This window comes from Lasioglossum baleicum, chromosome 1, assembly GCF_051020765.1.
Source record: "Lasioglossum baleicum chromosome 1, iyLasBale1, whole genome shotgun sequence".
NCBI classification, from domain to species: Eukaryota; Metazoa; Arthropoda; class Insecta; order Hymenoptera; family Halictidae; genus Lasioglossum; species Lasioglossum baleicum.
In genome coordinates, this window is record NC_134929.1 from 16472041 (window position 1) to 16493227 (window position 21187).

The 21187-nt window shown below is 36.5% G+C and overlaps 1 protein-coding gene across 17 annotated transcripts in view; it reads right to left on the reverse strand.

Moving 5' to 3' along the window:
* Hr4 (nuclear hormone receptor 4) overlaps window positions 1-21187 on the reverse strand; it is a 266613-nt gene that overhangs the window by 52225 nt on the left and 193201 nt on the right. The window lies entirely within an intron of this gene.

Below are 21187 nucleotides of genomic sequence, written 5' to 3' on the forward strand. Positions count from 1 at the left end.
ATGAAGCTGCTGGTGCTGCGTGGTGGATGGAATGTGGAGGATTCGAATTGCCGCTATATTCTTCAAATGACTAGACATTTATTAAGTATTAACGTCCAGAATCGCACGAAGTTATAAAAGATTGCACACACCAAGTGTCAAGTTTTGTATTCAATAATAAGATCCCGAGTTACATCGAAAGTCGCCAATTTTATGGATCATTACAGCGAGCTGATGGAATTGCACACTCGTTATGTAACGACGTGAACGATGAACTTTTACATTTAACGGTGTAGCAGTTTTGTGCGTAGGAATGTTGACCGAGTGTGTAAACCGGCTCGCGTTCTGTGTAAAGGAATTTCAATTTCTTACAATGTAGCTTTGTGCCAAGTGAATGGACGCGAACTTGGTCTCAATAATCCATATGGGAAGTCCTACTTCAAAGATATTCATTCTAATCTTTCCACTGGTGTTATTTCACAAGCAATGTAAATGCTCATTCTCTTGATCCAAGAATTAATATTGTTACCTAAGATCGTCATTTCAAACTTCCATTAAGAATTCTAACACGAACTATTTGCTATGTCTTGTAAATGATAATTCACGATCAAATTCTGGAATGTCGAACGTCCATGATTCAGGGACTACACTGATTCATTTTGGGCCTTGACTGTTGCACACAAGGTTCTCTAGTTGGAAAATAATAGAAGTACAATCTACTGTTGACGTTTCTGAATAACCTACATTTACCAATCACAATCAAACTGGCGATCTTAATAAAGATTGTCGAATTAATGAATGCCTTCATCAACATAATAAGAGACAAATTTCAAACTAATACAAATAAAATCAAAGTAATATCGTTTTGTCTGAAAGTGTTTATTTTGTTTTGTTTATCTTAACCCTTGGCCAGTCAACTTTGACCCACCATTTAAGTATTCAAAACTCTTAGTAACTAACTAAAATCGAGGGCTTAGTAATTAACTTAAATCGAAGTTCTTCAAATATTTCAACCCTAGCGGTTCCCAAAATTCGCACGGCGTCATTCAGCCATGAAACTCTTAATAAGTAACCTAACCCTCAGAGGGCTGAAGTTAAATCCACTCAGAATCGCCAGATTGAGACTTGCCCCCCACTCTACCTTCCCCCACGCATCAGGCACGGCCCGGCCACGTGACTAATCCGGTACTGGCAGAGAGAGGGTAACATTTTCCCCTCGATTCGAGTAAATTCCCCTCCAAAATTCCAGTTCCTCAGCTGTTAGGTATAATTATTAGCTATTTATATTGCGATCGAGTAAGAGATTAACGTCGATCTGAAAGAAGGGAAAAATATTGAATAGAAAATGTTCATAATCTATAAGAAACGTTTACCATCGAAAGGTTAAATCGGGGGTTATTTAATTTAACACTAAACCCACCACGAGAGGTGAAATGACCCACTTTAGATTTTTTATTTGACAATTATTGAGATTGTAAAGGTTTTCATGGGAATTGATTGAATACATTGTTTGACTTAGTATACAGGGTGTCTCAGCTGAAGGAGGCCATCTAAACATATCCTTTATTTTTAATGGCACACAAAAAGAATATTTATGGCATAATTTAAATGGTATCGAAGGACGAATATCATAGAAGAACAATTTCTTTCGTCCGGTTATTTTTTCATAGTTTTTCAAGGTCATAATTATTTTTTTATCGGGAAAACTTATTATTTTTTATTCCATCTTATAGCGGCTGAAAAAATACATATGAATATGCTTAAGTGATTAACAAGATGGAGTAAAAAAATAGTTTTCCCGATAAAAAATAACGATGACCTTGAAGAAACTGAAAAAATAACCGAACAAAAAAAATTGTTCTTCTATGATGTTCCTCCTTCGATATACGATTTAAATTATGCCGTAAATATTCTTCTTGTGCCATTAAAAATAAAGGAAATATTTAGGTGGTCTCCTTCAGCTGAGACTGATATAAATAAATTGAATCTTGTTATTTTTATAATACCATACACATTAGTCGTCTTTGAGGGTCGATAGGTTCAGTGTTAATAGACAACATCAACAGTACAATAATCGAGAATCAATTTCCTAAGGGTTAGACGGCCCCGCGAAGCTCAAGAACAGCGAACAGTTGACGCCTAACAAGGATCTGTTGGTCGATCCAGAGCGGGCGTCACCAAGAAAGTCACTGTATATTTGTTTTACGACTCCACCACCACCTGTTATACCTCTGCGCCGGTTGCATAACTAGTTCGTTGTTTCGTGGTGTTTCGAAAAAAGTGTGGAAACAAACGGAATCGAGAAAACGAGAGAAAGGGAAAGAGATGCGGAGGACTCATCCGGTGATTTCCCCAGTCGTGGCTCTGGAGGATCATTCGTGGCGGCGGAAACGCGTTGGCAGTAGGATTTTCTCGGCTGGTTTTTCTAGGCAGCCTAGACGGACGGCGTTCTTAGAGGCAGAGCGAGAGAGCTCTGTTGTGTTCGTGACAGTGTGTACGTGACAGTGTGGGCAGTGCTGCAGTCGATCGTACCAGCACGTTGCGAGCGGTCGGCCATGGCATACTTACTGATGTCAATCACACCGGCAGGCATGCACCGCTCGGCTGTGTCTGTGGCACACGAACGGAACGACAGCCGCAGAAGGACAGTGTGTGCTGGCGCGTACACAAGCCTCGAAGACGCTTCGAATCCCGCCATCGAATCCCGCCATCGAATCTCGTAGCCTTTTGCTCTTTAACCCGTGGCAATTTTCTCGACCATTGATATCGGCTCGCAGCTGCGCTCCGCATTGACGACCACTCCGCGATCTGAACTTGGCGATCCTCGCCACCGATATCGCTCCGAAAAAAACGAAAGGAACCCTGACCGTCCAAGATCACTACTCAACGATTTCCGATTGTTTCATTTTATTCCGATTTCCTCCTCTTACCGGAAGCACTCTGCTACCCTCCCTAACTGGTCCACTGTCGTTGCTCTAGCCTACTTTATGCTTTCAATTACACTGTCCAACGCCATGAGATTTTGAAGGACGAAAGGTCTATTGCTGCAATTATTCGAAGATCTACACAAAAAATGGATGGGTGTAATTTCGAATATTAAAACTATTGAAAGATTCTAAGAGTGTGTGAATACATTTATTGCAACTTAATGAAACCATTAAAGAGAGAAATAAATCCGATTTTTATTTTGCATTGATTATGGGAAACACAAGTAAAATAGAAATTCATTTTATCCCCTAATGACTTTATTACATTAAATAAAATAATTAAAAAAAAGAATGTTCTTAAACTTTTCTAATCTTTTACTGTTTTATATTTCACCCAACCAATATATTCATAAATGCATAAAGATCGGCAGTCTAGTACTGACTAGACTGCGGATCTTGATGCAAAATAAAAATGTTCTGCATTGATTATATGGGAAACAGAAGTAAAATAAAAATTGATTTTATCCCCTAATGACTTTATTACATTAAATAAAATAATTAAAAAAAAAATGTTCTTAAACTTTTCTAATCTTTTACTGTTTTATATTTCACCCAACCAATATATTCATAAATGCATAAAGATCGGCAGTCTAGTACTGACTAGACTGCGGATCTTGATGCAAAATAAAAATGTTCTGCATTGATTATATGGGAAACAGAAGTAAAATAAAAATTGATTTTATCCCCTAATGACTTTATTACATTAAAAACAATGTTACAATGTTCTTAAACTTCTCTAATCTTTTACTGATTTATATTTTACCCAACCAATTTCTTTATGCAAAATAAAAATCGTTTGCATCAACTGCAACAAACAAGGGCCAAGTAATCAATCATTTTTTCCATTCTTTAATGGCGCCCATAAGGTGTAACTACTAAAAAAATTGATGTTCTCAAATTTTGAAAATCTGTCCATTATTTTAAATTGCAACTTCTCATTTTTGTCATAAATGCATCAAATCCGCAGTCTTATTTTGAAAATCCACTGGAGGGTTGTAATGTAAATGGTATCCATTTCTTTGAACCTTCCATTTTCACCCACAATATCAAAATACAATTACTCTATTTGTAGCGATTCAGTGAAACGAACAGTAGTTAGATTAAACTCGGTACATTATTCACGTAAATTACGACTGCGAGGTGCTAAAGTTCAGAAAATTTATACGTACGTTCACATCTAGGCCATGCGCCCCTTTTGCAATGACTATCACGCCTCGATCGCACTACGGGTGTTATTTTCAAAGCCGCCATCATCAATCGTCACTTATTTTCTTTATCCGATAGGCTGAAAAGTACAAGCGCTACCACCCGATATGATATCGCAGCGCAAACGATTGTAGCATGTTTGATTAGTCAATTCTGTATAAATGAGCGACTTCTGCCATTGTGCCCGAGGCAGCGATGTAATAATCTCTGACTACCCTGTTTCTAAATATTTGTTTTCAGCTTTTTATTACGATTGAACGGAAGGACAAATTTATAAGGTTTCGTGGAATTGCCTTCGTAGAGGCGGATCGAAAAAAACGAGTAGACCCGTGGTTTCGCTGATAGAAGATATCAGAATGAATCAGAACAGAAGGAAGGTCGCGAGACGAGACGTCACACGAATTAACACATTGCGACTTGTGCTCGCGTGATCTTGCGATTCACTAAATTCATTGGAACGGACAACACACTTCTTGGAGACCGTTTTATTTCAAAATTCCATTTCTTAAACTCGAAATAGCACATCATAAGAATAGAAATTTTTTAAATTAATTTTTTCCGGTCCAGGGTTTCAAATTTTTAATAAATACTTTTTCAATAGTTTCATCCTTGGATTCGAAGCAAAACTTCTCCGCGGCTTCGTTAAGGAGTTATTAACGAAAAACACGGACCAATCAGAGCACAGGTCCCACAGAATCCGTCCACAGTAGCCGCGCTCTGATCGGTCCTTGTTTTTCGATGATAATTGTCGTAAAGGAAACAGTTACTTCAAATGACCTCAGGTTTCGCCTCTTTCAGGAACTAATTTTCGGGACACCCTGTATAAATAAATTAAAGGAAAATCGCGTAAGATAAAATAGGGAGAGTTTGTCGAGTCTATTAGCTCTACAATAAGTAGCATTTAATTTATTGGCTAAACGGCTTATTTATTCAAGCACTCAAACTTGTTTTAACTAAATATACAGCAACATACACACACGTTCCCGGCGGGTTTGCTTTTCAAGTAGAATTGATTCCTTCGAGGAGGGCGAACTAATAGCCATCGTTCAGTCACGTTTGCGACTGACGGTTGGCGCCATGATTACTGCTAGTTGGCAGAACCAATGTAAACAAAATGGTCGGTTTCAGTAAATAGTTATCGATAGTGCCCAGCTTTGCAACTTCTTGAACGATGGCTGTGCCAAATAAAATTTGCTATAGTCTGCTGTCGTTAGCTATTCTTCTTGTTTCAGTAGCTGTATCACTTTTTGTTACTTTAATCTATGTAGATTATAAAAAGATCACGATACAGTATAATAAGTTTATACAATAATATATTCTGCATTTATTTTCAACTGTCAAGATTCAATATCGATTTTTGCTATCACATACTGATTACCATACTGAAAGCATCACTGTAAATTTACATTTTTATGGGCAAATTTAGAAGAACTGTATTTAAATGTATGTATATATTTATATTTATTCAATTATGGGATGAAATATTCTTTTATATAGAATTATCAGTTACAAAGAAGAGTCCGTAGAAATGATCCTTGCAAATTGTGGTCATTTAAACGAGCTTAATTGATATGATATAAGAAGCAGGGGCCAAAAATGACAGTTATACCTAAAATTTTGTACGATAAAAATCATTAACAAAAAGTTTATTATTATTGAAATTTAAGATAATGTACACAAAATATAAAGAAAAAAATTCGAAGAACAAAATTATTAAAAAATATCAATTTTTATACTTTTTGGTTACAAATAACAGTTATTAGTGTTCAAAAAATTGGATCCTCTTCGATAACTGTTATCAATGAAGAAAAACTGTTTCGATTGCTCAAAGCTGTTATCGATGAAAGTAGTTCATTTCGATCACTCATAACAGTTATCGACGAGAAAAATTGATTTTGATCACTCATAACAGTTTTCGATGAGAAAAATTCATTTCGATCGCTCATAACAGTTATCAATGATCGAATTTCTTTTCACTTGTTCATAATAATTATTGATGAGAAAATTAATTTTGGTTGCTCATTTAATTATTGAGTAGTCTACTCTTTTTCGGATGGAGCAAGCCAGTGAAATTCATTGAGGAGGTTTCGTACAAGACGAAACAACAGACCATAAGAACAACACAAAATCTGTTTGTTTGTCACATTAAATTTTGACTGTAGCAATTAATTTTACGAAAAAAAAATTTATGAAATAATTGATTGTATACCATTTGGAAGGTGTACTATTTAATAATAACTGTTACAAATTTCCTTCATCAATAACTGTTATGAGTGATCGAAATGAACTTCTCGCATTGATAACTGTTATGGGCGATCGAAATAAATTTATCTCATCGAATAACTGTTATGAGCGACCGAAATAAATTTCTCTCATCGGCAACTGTTATTTTCTCTCATTGATAACTGCCGTAGGTGATCGGAATTAATTCCTCTCAACGAAAACATTTACCAACAAGAGAATAAATTTTCGGTCACTTATAATCCTTATTTGTAACCAATACGATTTTAGTCGATGAAATACTTGTTATTCTATGACGTTTGTTCTGTTTGGTTATAACAGTTATGGTCCCTGATAAGAAGTTGATAGTTACGATCATAATCGTGATTATTATGAATCTCTAGAAGGTATACACCCATTTGACATAATGAGATGAAGCAATGATGGAAGCATACTCAAAGTCAAATAAAATTTTATTTCCCCCGTTAACACTCGAAGTGAATGATTAATAAATAAAATGCAAATTCTCTGAAAAATGGCAATATTCTCCTCAAGTGTTTTACATTTCCACGATTAATTTTACAAGAATGAATCTGAATCATGATGCGTTTCATAAAGTTTATGAATAAAAACAATACTGCTATTAAGAGTCTGCAGGGGTCTTCTTATCTATCTCGACAGTTCCATTCAGAAACGTCGAACGAACCTCATTAAAATTCCTCATTAAACGAGACGCAGGGTGTCCATGATCTTGATGGTATTTCCTTTGGCCGAAGACGATCGGTCGCGGCTCGATCACGACTTTTATCGCGGGATGTTGGTACTGGTGCTGCTCGCGAGCTATAACAAGTTTGAAACTATAAGGCCAGCCAACGTCCGTGAGCGACGACCTCATACTAGTCGCGACGCACCGTGATCGTTATGCGTACGTTATTTCTGACGGACGACTTCGCGACGAACAAACACCGTTTTCACGTGGAAACCAAAAGTCAATATCGCTCTCGCTCGTTCGGAAAATCCCGAGGGTATTCCGTTCGGATTCAATTGTTATTGGCTGCCTGGTAGCCGATGTTAATATTCAAAAGAAGCAAACTCTACATGTCAGAAGGTAAACTATTAATTCGTATACCTAACAAACTTCGTTAACATTTTCGTTGACAAACGGCAAAATTATTCCAGATTTTAACGGTTCTTGGATTACCACATTTACATTTGCTATAGAAATAAATTGTTCTGTATCGCTGAATACTGGGTTAGCGTGTCTGTCTACCACTCGCCGTTTCTACTTACTGTACATAGACAAGTTTCTATTTACTGCACCTGCACTTTGATTGATTTTTTATCACTGACTACACGTTATTTATGAACGTTTCATGTGAAGTCATTATATGGGTCAATGCGTTAACTTTGTCTTCATTTTTTGTTCACATTATACAAATGCTCGGACATTGATTTTTATCTTGTTTGCTAATAGCGTGTTTTTATCAAGAATTGTCATCCACCGATCTCTACAATTATACAGGCTTTTGCTAGTGTAAAATCGTCATGTATCAAAAAGCTATGAAATAAAATTCAAGAGAGTTCAATTCATAATAATTAGACTGCGGATCTTTATGCATTTATAATTCGTCAGAATTTAGTAACATTTTTATCTGTTTCGGTTCTACGAAGGCTGTTCCCTTTAAAAATAAAATTTTATTTCATGCCACTTTCTTCAAGTCTATCAAAATTGAAAATTGCATAAACATCCGCAGTCTAATAATAATTAAAAGCACATAAGTGCAGGTTCTTGAAATGAAGCAAACAGGTTGAAAACAGATTTAAGATCACGATTAAAAAGACTACCAGAACATTTTTATAAATTTATTGAAATTATTTGAGATAAATCTAGCTTCCAATTTTCACGATCGACCTAGAAAATTTTTGTTTTGCAGAAAAATCCACGGTCTACCAATAAGTGTTGAGTACCTTGAAAATTCGTTGAGAAACCTTACATTTTCCTCGAGCATCGTGTCGCGTCAATTGCCAACTACGAGCAGTGTCTGTTGCTCGATGACCTTTCGCAAAAATCGTGCGAGCTGGTCGTTTCGATAGCTGCGTTCCTTGGTTATAGTCACGGACGTATGGCAGTGTCATGCACCTTTCGAGCGCGTTTCTCTCGTAACGAATGGAGCCGGGTACCCGCGCTCGAATACCGGTACTCGCTGACTACGCGTGTCAGGGTCAAATGACATCATTCCGACGCAAGGATACACGGCGGCGGTGCTTTGTCGATGTTTGCGTCGCCATAACTCATCCCCGTCAATCGGCCGTGCTTCTGTTAGTCGAGAGGAACACGTTGGAATCTTTTCGATCACTTCGCGATAGAATTCTGCAGAATGTCGGATTTATATCTCTTCGCTATTTTCTCCGCGATCTTCTCTTTCTTTGCACTATTCTTTCGCTGATGGACACGAAACGCGAGGAACGCGGAACGGAACTGGATGACTTCCGGTCTCCGCAAGGGGACGCAAAAGAAAACATCGGAGAAACGCTTTATTATGAATGGGCGTAGTTGTTTTCTCGAATGCTAATTTTATAAATAAACTCAGCGTGGAGGAACTTTTATTTTGTATGCTCCCTTGGATTTTTATGAGAAGTTTCCACTTCACAATTGTGGAGTTGTTAACTTTTAATATGTAGCACTTACAATCTTGAAAGTTTTCAGTTATAGTTCCAAGCATACAGCGAGTGTAAAAAGTATTCGTACGCTCTTTAAAATAGAATAACTTTTTTATAATTGTACCAACCGACCTGATTTCTTATAATCAATTAGAAGCATTGGTTTACGAAATGATATGCAGAAATTACAATTTACAAGGTTACATGTAAAAATATGATAGAAAGGGCATTTTTTAAAATATATGTTTTGTAGATCTATGTTAGTTACACACATGCTGAAAATTTAAAAGTAGTTTTACACGACTTCTGATCAGTTTCTGCTTAAAATCCACAGAATCGTACATCTTTCGATGCGTGTCGTTTTTTCCTGCGTCAACCGATTTCGATGAAATTTTCACCATGCGCATAATTAACATAGATCTACAAAACATCTATTTTAAATTTTCATGAATGGTCCAAATAAAAAAGTTATAAGAAATGTCTTTTTTATTTTTGCATGTAACCTTGTAAATTATAATTTTTGGAAAATCTTTTAAACCAATGCTTGTAATTGATTATAAAAAATCAAGTCGTTTGGTACAATTGTAAAAAAGTTATTCCATTTTAAAGGGCATACAAATATTTTGTACACTGTACGTCTAAATATTTATTTTTTGCTTTAAAATAGTAGTTTCGCTGAATACAAATTTATTTATAGAAAATTCTATATGAACAATGGCGTAGACATCGTCGAACTTTAAATTCTGCAAACTCTTTATATCGCAAACTTTATAAATAAATAGTAGATAGTTTCTTAGCTGAAAAAGGTAACAATGAGGACGCTATTGTTCTCGTGATGCGAGTATAATTTTGTTTGTAGACGCGTTTCGAATAACCCTCCCTTTGCTGTATTTCCGTCACCGAGGCAGATTCAGTTTCAAAGAGTGCAGCTCGTAATTCACAGCCACCAGTCCCGTTGCATTCGTTAATGAGTCACTATAAGGTCGACCACTCGTTCAGCTCGCGGTATTATTTTTTTTCCACGTGCAAAAGCAACATTATCATCTGCGATTTTTTCTCACGATGTATCAATCGTAATTGCCGACGTATATTACGAGCCTTTTTTCTGCATCTCGTAGCAGCGTTATGCTACATTGTCCGCGGGCTTACGTACCTACGTAAATCGTTGCAGATGATGAAATAACAGTCGCGTTCTTCGTAAGAACACTTTTCGCGAAACTACCGAACACCGTTAGACCATGAGTCCGCGAATTGTGGGAATTCTATAATGAACGACTCTATCTAATTTTTATTTAATATAACAGAGGAATATCTTAACATATAGAAGGTTTGAAATTATTGTTAATGTATCAGAATGTCTTTTATACAGCAAAATAAATATTACATTGCGATGGTATATAGAGAGTTGGGCAAACATTTTATATAAATAAAAATTTCAAATAAAGTGGGTTTAAAACCTACTTGGCAAAAATTTTATTGAAATCAAAATTTCGAATAAAGTGGTTTTAAAACCCACTTGACAAAAATTTTATTGAAATAAAAATTTCGAATAAAGTGGGTTTCAAACCCACTTGACAAAAATCTTATTGAAATAAAAATTTCGAATAAAGTGGGTTTTTTAAACCCACTTGGAAAAAACCCACTGACATTTTCATTTCAATAAAATTTTTTCCCAACTCTGGGTATATAAACAATTTGTTTCAATAATGTTAACATCAAAAGAGCACCTTTATAATTTCAGTGAAACTACAGAGTGACCTTTTACGTTCAAAAATAATAACAAAAGCCAGTTTATTCTATTTTTCTTATTGTTTTTTCGTTTCATTTGCTAATGTATGTTTTAAGTCCACACAGGAATAAGTCTGCTGATAAAAGAATATTTTTCTGTTGAACTCCCCTTTTGCACATATAAGGACTAACGTGAAAGTAATTGCTAATGACTATCATTGCAATGACTCCATTTGTGCCTGACAAAACATTACAAGTTCCGTAAAGAAACGTTTGAAGTGTAAAATTTACTTTATATAAAGTTTAATAAACTCATTCAAATAGATTACAAAATCATTCAAGTCAAAGGCTAATAATTGAAATTATTAAAAAATAAAGAATGTATAAATTGATCTAAGAGAAAGAGAATTAAAATAATTATTAATAGTAATTGGATCAAATCCGCATTTGAATGGGGTAATTTTTTCACGATCTTTTTTTGAAATTAGCTAAAATAATGATTAAAGAAACTTCATAATTCAAAGATTCTTTGCGGTTTACTTTGAATCACGTAAAGAGTCACTATACTGCAGATACTAATCGAATCTTGTGTGTATACAAAAAGAGGATGTTAGAAAATGTAGAGAATAATTTTGATCCGCAGTGTTTTGTATGAAACTTTCACAAACGTATTTGTCACATTTTTCTAATTAAAATGACACCAAACACGGCACAATTTGCATCACATTTACGTGGAACCTCGATTATCCGAACTAATCGGTGCACCAATCACCGTTCAGATAATAGAACAGTTACTTAACACTAAACCTTCCACTGCCGGTCAAATGACCGGTTTCATATTTATCATTTCACAATTATTGAAATTTTTATGAAGTTGGGGGGGGGGGTTACATGAAAATAAATTCCATTGATTTCTTTACTCGGGCACATATTGTAATAAAAATTGCACAGAATCTAAATAAATAGAGCCTTGTAATTTTTGTAAAGTTAAGACATTTTAGTCGCTCTTAGTGCTCGGTAGGTTTAGTGTTAATTCGACGGACTGTTCGGATAATCGAGGTTCCACTAAATCGTCAATTAAACATGCAAAAATACTCCGAATTAGGTCGTGTTTGGACTCGTTCGAATCAGAAAAGTGTCACAAAAATGTCCCGATAAAAGTTTCGCAAAAGAAAAAATTACAAACAACAAAGTGCACATATGAGAATGCAAGTATCCTGCACATGTGTTTCACACGTCTATCGAAACACTGCTGCAACTCCTGACAACGGCAAGCGTCGAAGTCGTTCGGTGCTGTTGGAAAATCGATGTTTAGCCGTCAATCGGAAAAACATGAATCGACGGCGTTCGTTATTCTGGCTGAATTATGCTCGGTTGATCGTTGAACGGCATTAGACGGCGTCAGGTAGCGTTACTGCAGCGGAGATACGATAGACATGGCGGAGTTCGTGAACGCAATGCCGCGATTACTGGCGGGTATATTTAGTTTGAGATTGGCATAGGTCGCGAGGAGTCTGCTAGCTGTTATCTGTTTTCTACGCACGTGGCCTCCATAGGCCGGGTCTAGCCTGTTATAATCTGTGACACGCTACTGCCGCGGCTTAGAAACCGCCTTGATGTCGTTTTCGGGGTGAAATTTCCCTGGCTTATTACTGGATCGCGGATCTCCGAGCGAGATCGTCATCTTCCGAAGCAGTTCTGCAGTTCTGCACGACCCAACAGCTTAATCGACATTTGTTTCTGTGATCCGAATCTTTCCAACATTTTCTTGTACTGCATCTATTCTAATTCATAGTCTTATACTTCGACCGAATTTGTCGAGGTGTAACATAGTCATAGAAAAATTAGAAAATGTTGCTGATCATCTGGGAATTTTTTAATAAGCTCGAAGAGAACGTTGCATTCTTCGTAGACTATTTTATGAAATGCAGGGTGAGGAAAAATAATATTTTGTCAATCAGAAAAATTCTTATGAATAAACTACAGTAAATAAAAAAGGAAATAATTAATACTACCCTTATATACAGGGTGTCTCAGCTGAAGGAGGCCACCTAAATATCTCCTTTATTTTTAAAACATAAAGGATATGTTTAGGAGGCCTCCTTTAGCCGAGACACCCTGTATAATAAACCCATATAATCCAAATAAATTGTATAATTAAATTCTATACTTCTTCTTATAAAAATTATTAGAAGTGCTATTAATGGTAAAGTTAATATTTCCTTGTATTTATAGTCATATTATTTAAAGATTTAATATAAATTGTTTAATGCATCAATTTTGTGACTTTAGTGAATATTTGATCAGTTAATTATTTGATCATAGGCTTACGCCTACCCTTACGTGAACCACCCTGTGTTTCAAGCTGCCAAAAATCGGCGATCTGCCCTCAGTATTAAAAAATATTTAATCAATTTATGCAAGTAGCTCTAATAATTTAATCACCCAATAATTTCATCATAGATGAGTAGCCAGCTACCCTTAGGTGAACCACCCTGTGTCCCCAGTTTCTCAAAAAATCGGCTGATAATTGTTAATTGTCGCAAACGATCACGAAGAAAAGGTGCGAAAACTGTAGAGTTAGTTGATCAGCTGAAAACGGCGATGAATAATTGCCAGAGTGGTGTCAGATGATCGCAGTACGGTCGGCGTTCGACTATAGCGTAGCAGCACCGGGTCTCCGTACGTAATATCCATTTGTACGGACGTTTGTACCCGACCTATCTCAAGCTCCGTCATCGGGAGAGGGCGCTTGTCGGGTAGAGCCGAGAGGTTAGGCTAGGTTAGGGACGTCACCGGCTACTGCGCTCATCCGCCAGAATAACTTTAAGTGGGGTTGCACAACTCTAGTTCCCGCGACGTGCTGCCGCGTGCTCCTTACTTAGCGTGCCTTTAACGTGGCTAACAGCCGCTTCGCATAAATACCTTCTGTTGGATATTTATAGCCGGCCGGGGTGAAGGGGAGGCCCTCGAAAATTCGGATCGATCGCCGTTACCACCCCTTCTATCGTTCATTTATTATTAGGCCTGTCATCGTTTCTGCCCAACCACTTTTCACTCCTACCGAAATCCGTACGTTTCCACGCTTCAACCCCTCGCGGACACCTTTCTCCATATTAACATGACATTTGAGACATTGTTTACCCCTTTGTCGTATCATTTTATTTACTGTTACAATTTCAGTGATATTCAACTTTTCACTCCGACCGAAATCCATACGTTTCCACGGTCCAACCCCTCGCAGACACCTTCCCCCATATTAACATGAAATTTAAGACATTATTGACCCCTTGCCGAATTATTTTTTTAACTGTTATAATTACAGTGATTCAACTTTTCACTACTACCGAAATCCGTACGTTTCCGCGCTTCAACCCCTCGCGGACACCTTCCTCCATTGTAACATTAAGACATTATTGACTCTTTGCCGAATTAATTTTTTTATTGTTACAATTACAGTGATGCAACATTTCACTCCTACCGAAATCCGTATGTTTCCACGCTTCAACCCCTCGCGGACACCTTTCTCCATATTAACATGACATTTGAGACATTGTTAACCCCTTTGTCGTATCATTTTATTTACTGTTACAATTTCAGTGATATTCAACTTTTCACTCCTACCGAAATCCATACGTTTCCACGCTTCAACCCCTCGCGGACACCTTCCCCTATATTAACAGCAAATTTAAGACATTGTTAACTCCTTGCAGTATCATTTTCTTCACAGTTACAGCGATTAAATCCCCAAAAATGTCTTCATCCCCAAAAATGTCGTAGAAGAAAGAAGAAAATTTATATTTTTTGTACGGCTACGTTTATCTTAATGTTTAAATATTGATTACAGACAAATCAAATTTTATTTCATTTAGAAAGGAAGGCGTAACATTAATATTTAATTTAGTAATAACTAATTAATAATATTAGTGTATGCTAATCGCACATTAGTGACTGATAACTAAAAATTGATGACTGATAATCAACTACTAATTCACTAATAAGCAATAGCTAACAATTACTTAGAGCTGTGACTAATTCTTTGCCATTTAGTTATCACTAACTATACAAAAAGTCTTGACTAATGACTATTTTGCTATGACTAACATTCAAAAAGACTATTAGTCATTTTTAAATATTAGTTGATTATTGCCCTACTCTGGCTACGAGTACCAATAGCGAGAAAATCAAGATGTCAAAATCGGGTGAGCCACCCTGTATATTGAACTTGATCCTGTCCCTAGTGTTCAGCAGAATGCAATGCAGCAATTCAACATTGTAGTAAATAGTTCGAGCCATAGGATGGTAATGAATTTGTCGGCCGATATTCGGTTTATTCAAGTGTTCGTAGCAAATGCATTGTTCGGTTCTCGAAACTGTCATCGAAAGTGCGGAACGTCGTCATCCGCGGAACATGTATAGTTCATGATGGAAACGTCTTCGACCGACGAAGCTAACTTCTGGCGGATTTACATGTGCCGGGCTTTGTTAACTTCAGGATACTATCGCGCAGATTATCAAGACAACGGGGCTCAGAAGTGGGGCAATTGGATTTCACGCAAACTGTTGAAGACACGAACGTCGATGTACACCTTCGTTCTCCACCTGAGGATCTGTTTTCTTACCTACCGCCAGCCAAGCTTGCGCCTACTAAATTATTTACATCCTTCCTCGTGATTAGACTGACAAGGGAAGTCGTGCAAGTGACACACACACACACACACGCTGATGTGCTTTCAACATATAGACGCAGTTTTCGTATATATAAAAACGTTTTTCACGAAATTTCGTTTCATCTGCTAATCGGTTCACGGGATGGAAAATTAAATGAAATTGTATTGAGTTTCAATTAACCGGACGTTTTATATGTTTTCGAAGATTTGTGTGCGCTATAAACGCAGAGATGCCCGAAGTATGGTGATATAGTGTGCAATTATTATCGCTGCAAATTGTTTTATCTGCTTCGGTGGATTTGACCGTTCGGACATATTATTATCTCTGAGTATACTGTATTCACGGAGTGATCAAAATGTTTGCGATTCATTTTGGTAATGTGTACTCCAGGATAATCGTCGACTATAAAATATTAAAAATTAAAAATTGCAAAATTATAAAGAATTTCGAATTATAAATATCTGATTAAATATCTCATAAATCTCTTTATTTAAAAATAATTGTCTCCTTTCAGCAATTGTAGACATTAAAGAGTAAATGTCTGAAAAAATCCTGTTCTCCTAAAGTCTCCCCAAAATGGAAAGAATTATTTCCATGAAGATTTCCAATATTTCGGTGTATTCAAGATAGCGCGAAAATTGTTCAAAATATTATCGCGTAGTACGCTTCGAAAAAGAGGCGATGACATTTGTTCACGAATTAACCGAAGAATGAACAAAGGAAGAAGAGGTACGTATTTTAAAAGCGGAATTTGATGTCCCGTGACAACAAAGGAGATCTTGGAATGAAACATGTTTGTACCGGGTCCCGTTATCGCGAGGATTGAGTTTGATAATACGAAAGCACGTGAGAGCGTTCGTGCGCTACTTGTCTCACGTGTCTGTTCGTTATAGGCCAGTTCTCTTCTATCAGTGTTAATCCACATTTGCAGCGGCGGCGTTTCACAACGAAATTCATTAATATACATCAGTCGGAAATATTTAGATCAATGGAAGACAGATAACGCGCTTCTATACATACGAATGTTCATTCCGATTAGAAAATGGTGACACACGCGTTGGCCAACAATGTAGAAAATCATCTCGGTCGATATTTCCGAGAAAATTCTATTTTTGTAGAATTTATTTTTGCTCGTCACGTTTCGTTTTCTCTCGCTAATTGCGGAGCATTATGCATAAAGAAAGAAACGATTCTTTCTTTGGACAATGAATGCGGGATGTGCACAGCAATGCGTAACGCCTCTAATTCCACCGCGAACGTCATAAACGCGGTTACCGTTTACGCAACGCTGTCGTTCGGAAAGTAATTTATTGAAGGGCAGGGTATTTCACGCTCTTTTCCGTCACGCGATTCACACCGCGTTGAATCTTTACGTAATTAGCGGAAAGCGTCTGGTCGGGACATTTGCGATCTGCTATCCATCAATTTTTTCATCGGATGAGGAGAAGGAGCACGAATCGAGGGGAAAGAGTTACTCTCTCTCTCTCTTTCGTCGATTTTCAAATTTTTCTGAACAGGGTGTCCTAGACATGTTGTTCGTCCTTGAAAGAGTTGATTCTCGAGATCATTTGAAGAAACTTTTTCCAATTTTCGAAAAGATTCTCCGTCGCTTCGTTAAGAAGTTATTATTGAAAAACATCGAATCCGTCCACGGTAGCTGCGCGTCGATTGGTCCGCGCGATTTTTCGATAACAACTTGTAAACAAAGCCTCGCAGAATATATGCGCAAAGGAGAAAGTTGTTTCCACTAATCTGAGGAATCATCCCTTTCGTTCATAGACAAGAACAGGCGTGGGCTTAGCTGGCACATCAAGCGGCCGCGAAAAATGCGAAAAGCGGGGCCCCGGCCGCTCCACATACGAGCCTGCAGTTGTGAGAAGAAAGGGCAGAAGCCCTGGGTGATGGTTTTTTTAGTGGTTAGTGGGCGATCCGAATTCGATCCCCTGAGCTCCACACTACCCCCTACAGGGGTGTGCGCAAAAAAAAAAAATGCATTTTTTCCATCATCCTTAACAAAAAAAATAGAAAAGGGATCACCCCTTTCGAGGAAGTACAACATTTTTGGAACGCCCCGTATATGTCCATTCATATAACCTCAACATTACAAACAATACAATTATTGAAACAAAAATGAAAAGATTGCTGCTTCGAAGTTATAAATGTCCATTAACAGGACCACAATAAAAAATTGTTGCAATTGACTAGGTGAACAAATTCATCACGAAAATCCACTTTGTGTTCGAAATCTCACAAAATTATTAACAAATATTGATTATTAATATCGGGCGTATTTTTTTATTTCACAGCAAACGATACAATTATTGAACAAAATAAAAATATCGCTACTTTGAAGTAATATATATAATATTACGACCACAGTAAAAAATTGTTGGAAAATCCACTTTGCGTTCTCGTATATTAATAATAAATATGTACCGAGCGTATTTTTTTATTCTTCAGCAAACCGTGTTTAGAACAACGGATTTACACTCGAACACGATCAGTGAAGGAAATCAGGCGTAAGTGTCTGTGCACTGTTTACCACTTCTACTGAACCACTCGAACGTCGATTTCCTCGGAAACAAAGGCTCGAACGGAATAATGTTATTCCACAGTTTTGACTGGGTTTTCCGGGAAGAATGAATACACTGAATGGTGTGCAGCATTGTTGCAGCCGCACCTTTATAATACGTGCGTATCGTTTGTCTCAGCAGCACTGAGCACTCGGCCGAGTATCGGTTCGTCTCGCGTATTTATAGATAGCAGAGAAACCGTACCGTCCTATCGTGAACAAGCGATCGTGCAAATTGATCTATGATGATCCTGAGAATAGATAGGAGCCAATTAAACGGAAACAATAGACGCAGAGAACGCAAACGCTAAGTTGTTGGCGGATCAGCAGAGTCGGACGGGAAAGATCATGTGCGCTCTCAGCTTTTCTCGAACTCGTAAAGGTAATCTTTAAACGGCGAATGAAATCTTCGCGGTTCAGGCAGTGGTCTGTCCCACATATGGGGTCGGGTTTTTGTTTCGATCTTAGATAGAATCAAGTTCAATTCCGGAACATCAATCAATTCGACACCTTCGTTACGACTGTACTCGTAATTTGCTTAATTGGCGTGGTACAGCATACTCGGTTTCTTCTATTGTGAGATAGTACACTCTGTGAGGTTGTAAACAAATGTCTTCCTCGAATTTTCTAATTCACTATTTCCACACTAAACCTACCGAGCACTAGAAGCGATGAAAATATTTTAGATTATAAAAATGACATGACTCTATTTATTTCGATTTTTTGCCATTTTTATTATAATACGTAAGCAACTTAATCATTTCGATAATTGCGAAACGAAAAATTAAAAATATCAATATCAATTTTTATGCTAATATATTCATTGTACTTCTAAATTCATTGTAGATCTAAAACTGGCCTAATTACTTATACACAGTGAATGTCTATTTAATCTACTCTCCCATCATTCATTTGTCTTGACTATTTTTACTTCACAAAATATTATTTTATGCGAATGGAGTTGCAGCACATAATGCAGAGTTGGGCATAAATTTAATCAACGATTGACGACTAAATTTCTATTTTAGTTGTTAATTGCGATTAACGATTACATTTCTTTCAATTGTAATCGTCAATCGGATAATTGATTAATCATTAATTGCTGAAATTTCGAAATGAAATACGGAATTATGTAAAACTGTATGAATACTGAAAGAAATGTAAACTGAATTTAGGTGCATTGTCACTTGGTCTATATACATACATATAATACAAATTCTGTTTACGTACTTTTATGTTTTTTTTCGATGATTTTTTCTTTTAATCAACGATTGACGATTAACTTCGTCAATAGATTGAATCAATCGTCGATTTTTCGATGATTTATTTTTTTAATCAACGATTGACGATTAACTTGGTCAATAGATTGAGTCAATCGTCAATTTTTCGATGATTTATTTTTTTAATCAACGATTGACGATTAACTTCGTCAATAGATTGAATCAATCGTCGATTTTTCGATGATTTATTTTTTTAATCAACGATTGACGATTAACTTCGTCAATAGATTGATCCAATCGTCGATTTCTCGATGATTTCTTTTTTTAATCGTACACATTAATCAATCAATCATGATTTAAATTTTAATCGATTAATGCCCAACTCTGACACAATGTGCTAATTTCGTCCATTACATTTTCATCAGTTCCGCAAATAAGAAATGTACGGAATATCTCCAGCAAAAAAGTCCTTTCTCTGATTCTTCACAGCCTTCAAGGCTGGAGGATTTCGTTGAAAAAATTTATTTTCGTATTTTTGACGCTTCATCATATCTTGCCTTCGGAGAGTTTCTTCCGGATTGAATATATACACCGTGTCCATCAATTAAACATGCAACTGAGAATTAAGTAACTACTAGAAATTTCGAGTGTTAACAAACACTTTTTTCTCTGTTGAATCATTGTGAAAAAAATTGAGATTATTCACAATATTTTCAGTGCTTGACACGTGTATTTTGTGAAGAATCGTTTTTGAAAACGCACATCGATTGAGTAGCACTCAATTTAAATTCTATCGACGCTTTTCATTCTATATTTTTGATTTTTCCGTGTAGCATAGACTTTTTGTAGGATTGTGCTGCTAGTTGCAGGACACCGTGTAGTTTAGGTAGGGGAAGGTTAGGTTTGCACAAGAAATTCTCACGGATTTCGGTGAGCAGGAAGGCGAGCTGTTACTAGCCGAACGACCTAGACCTTTCGACTTGTCCGAAACCTGTACACCGGATTTGCATCAATTATCGATTATTGTCCCTTTCTTTCCTGTTCTCTTCTTCCCTCTAGTCTCGCTTTTCAGAATGACAGACCCATTACCAATTAGATAAGCCAACGGCGATACGTAACTAGCTGCTGCTTTTTTACGTGGGAATTATTTGACACGAACTACAGAACATTGCAATCTTATTCCGTCAAAGTTTACATATTAATGATATTTCAATTCAAGATTTTACAAAAGGGACGAAACTTCAAGATTATACACCCTTAAAGTTTAAATTATTTCAAGATTGCTATAAAAATTCTTGCAACCGTCTGCAACGAATTTATATAATTTCCTCAATTGCAGATGTAATTTGTAACAAAGATGGGTGAAAATTCAGGAACTGCTCCTTTCAAGATGGCGGGTTTATTTATCTGGTTATACAGGGTATTTCACCTAACTTGACTACCTTGAATACCTTTGTTGTTTTTAAAGATACGTCAAATGTCTGAAAGACAAAGTTGAATGGTAAAATGGCACTCGTAAGATACCAAAAAATTTTTGTTTTTATGTAATTTTTTTTAGAAATATGAAGGTCACCTTCATTTTTTTAAATGGAATGAGGTATTGGACATTCACATTGGAGGTAGCTGGACATTCGTAATAAATAAATACTAACCTATAATGTCGAAAAGTTAGTAGTTCAGGAGATATTTCAATTTAAATAACTCTGAAGTACCATTACTGTCGTACTAAGACGTTACACAAGTAAGTAAACGCTAACGTCTTAGTACGACAGTAATGGTGTTTTAGAGTTATTTAAATTGAAATATCTCCTGAACTACTAACTTTTCGACATACATAGGTTAGTACTTTTTTATTACGAATGTCCAGCTGCATCGATTGATGTATTAAAAAATACCTCATTCCATTTAAAAAAATGAAGGTGACTTCATATCTCTAAAAAAAA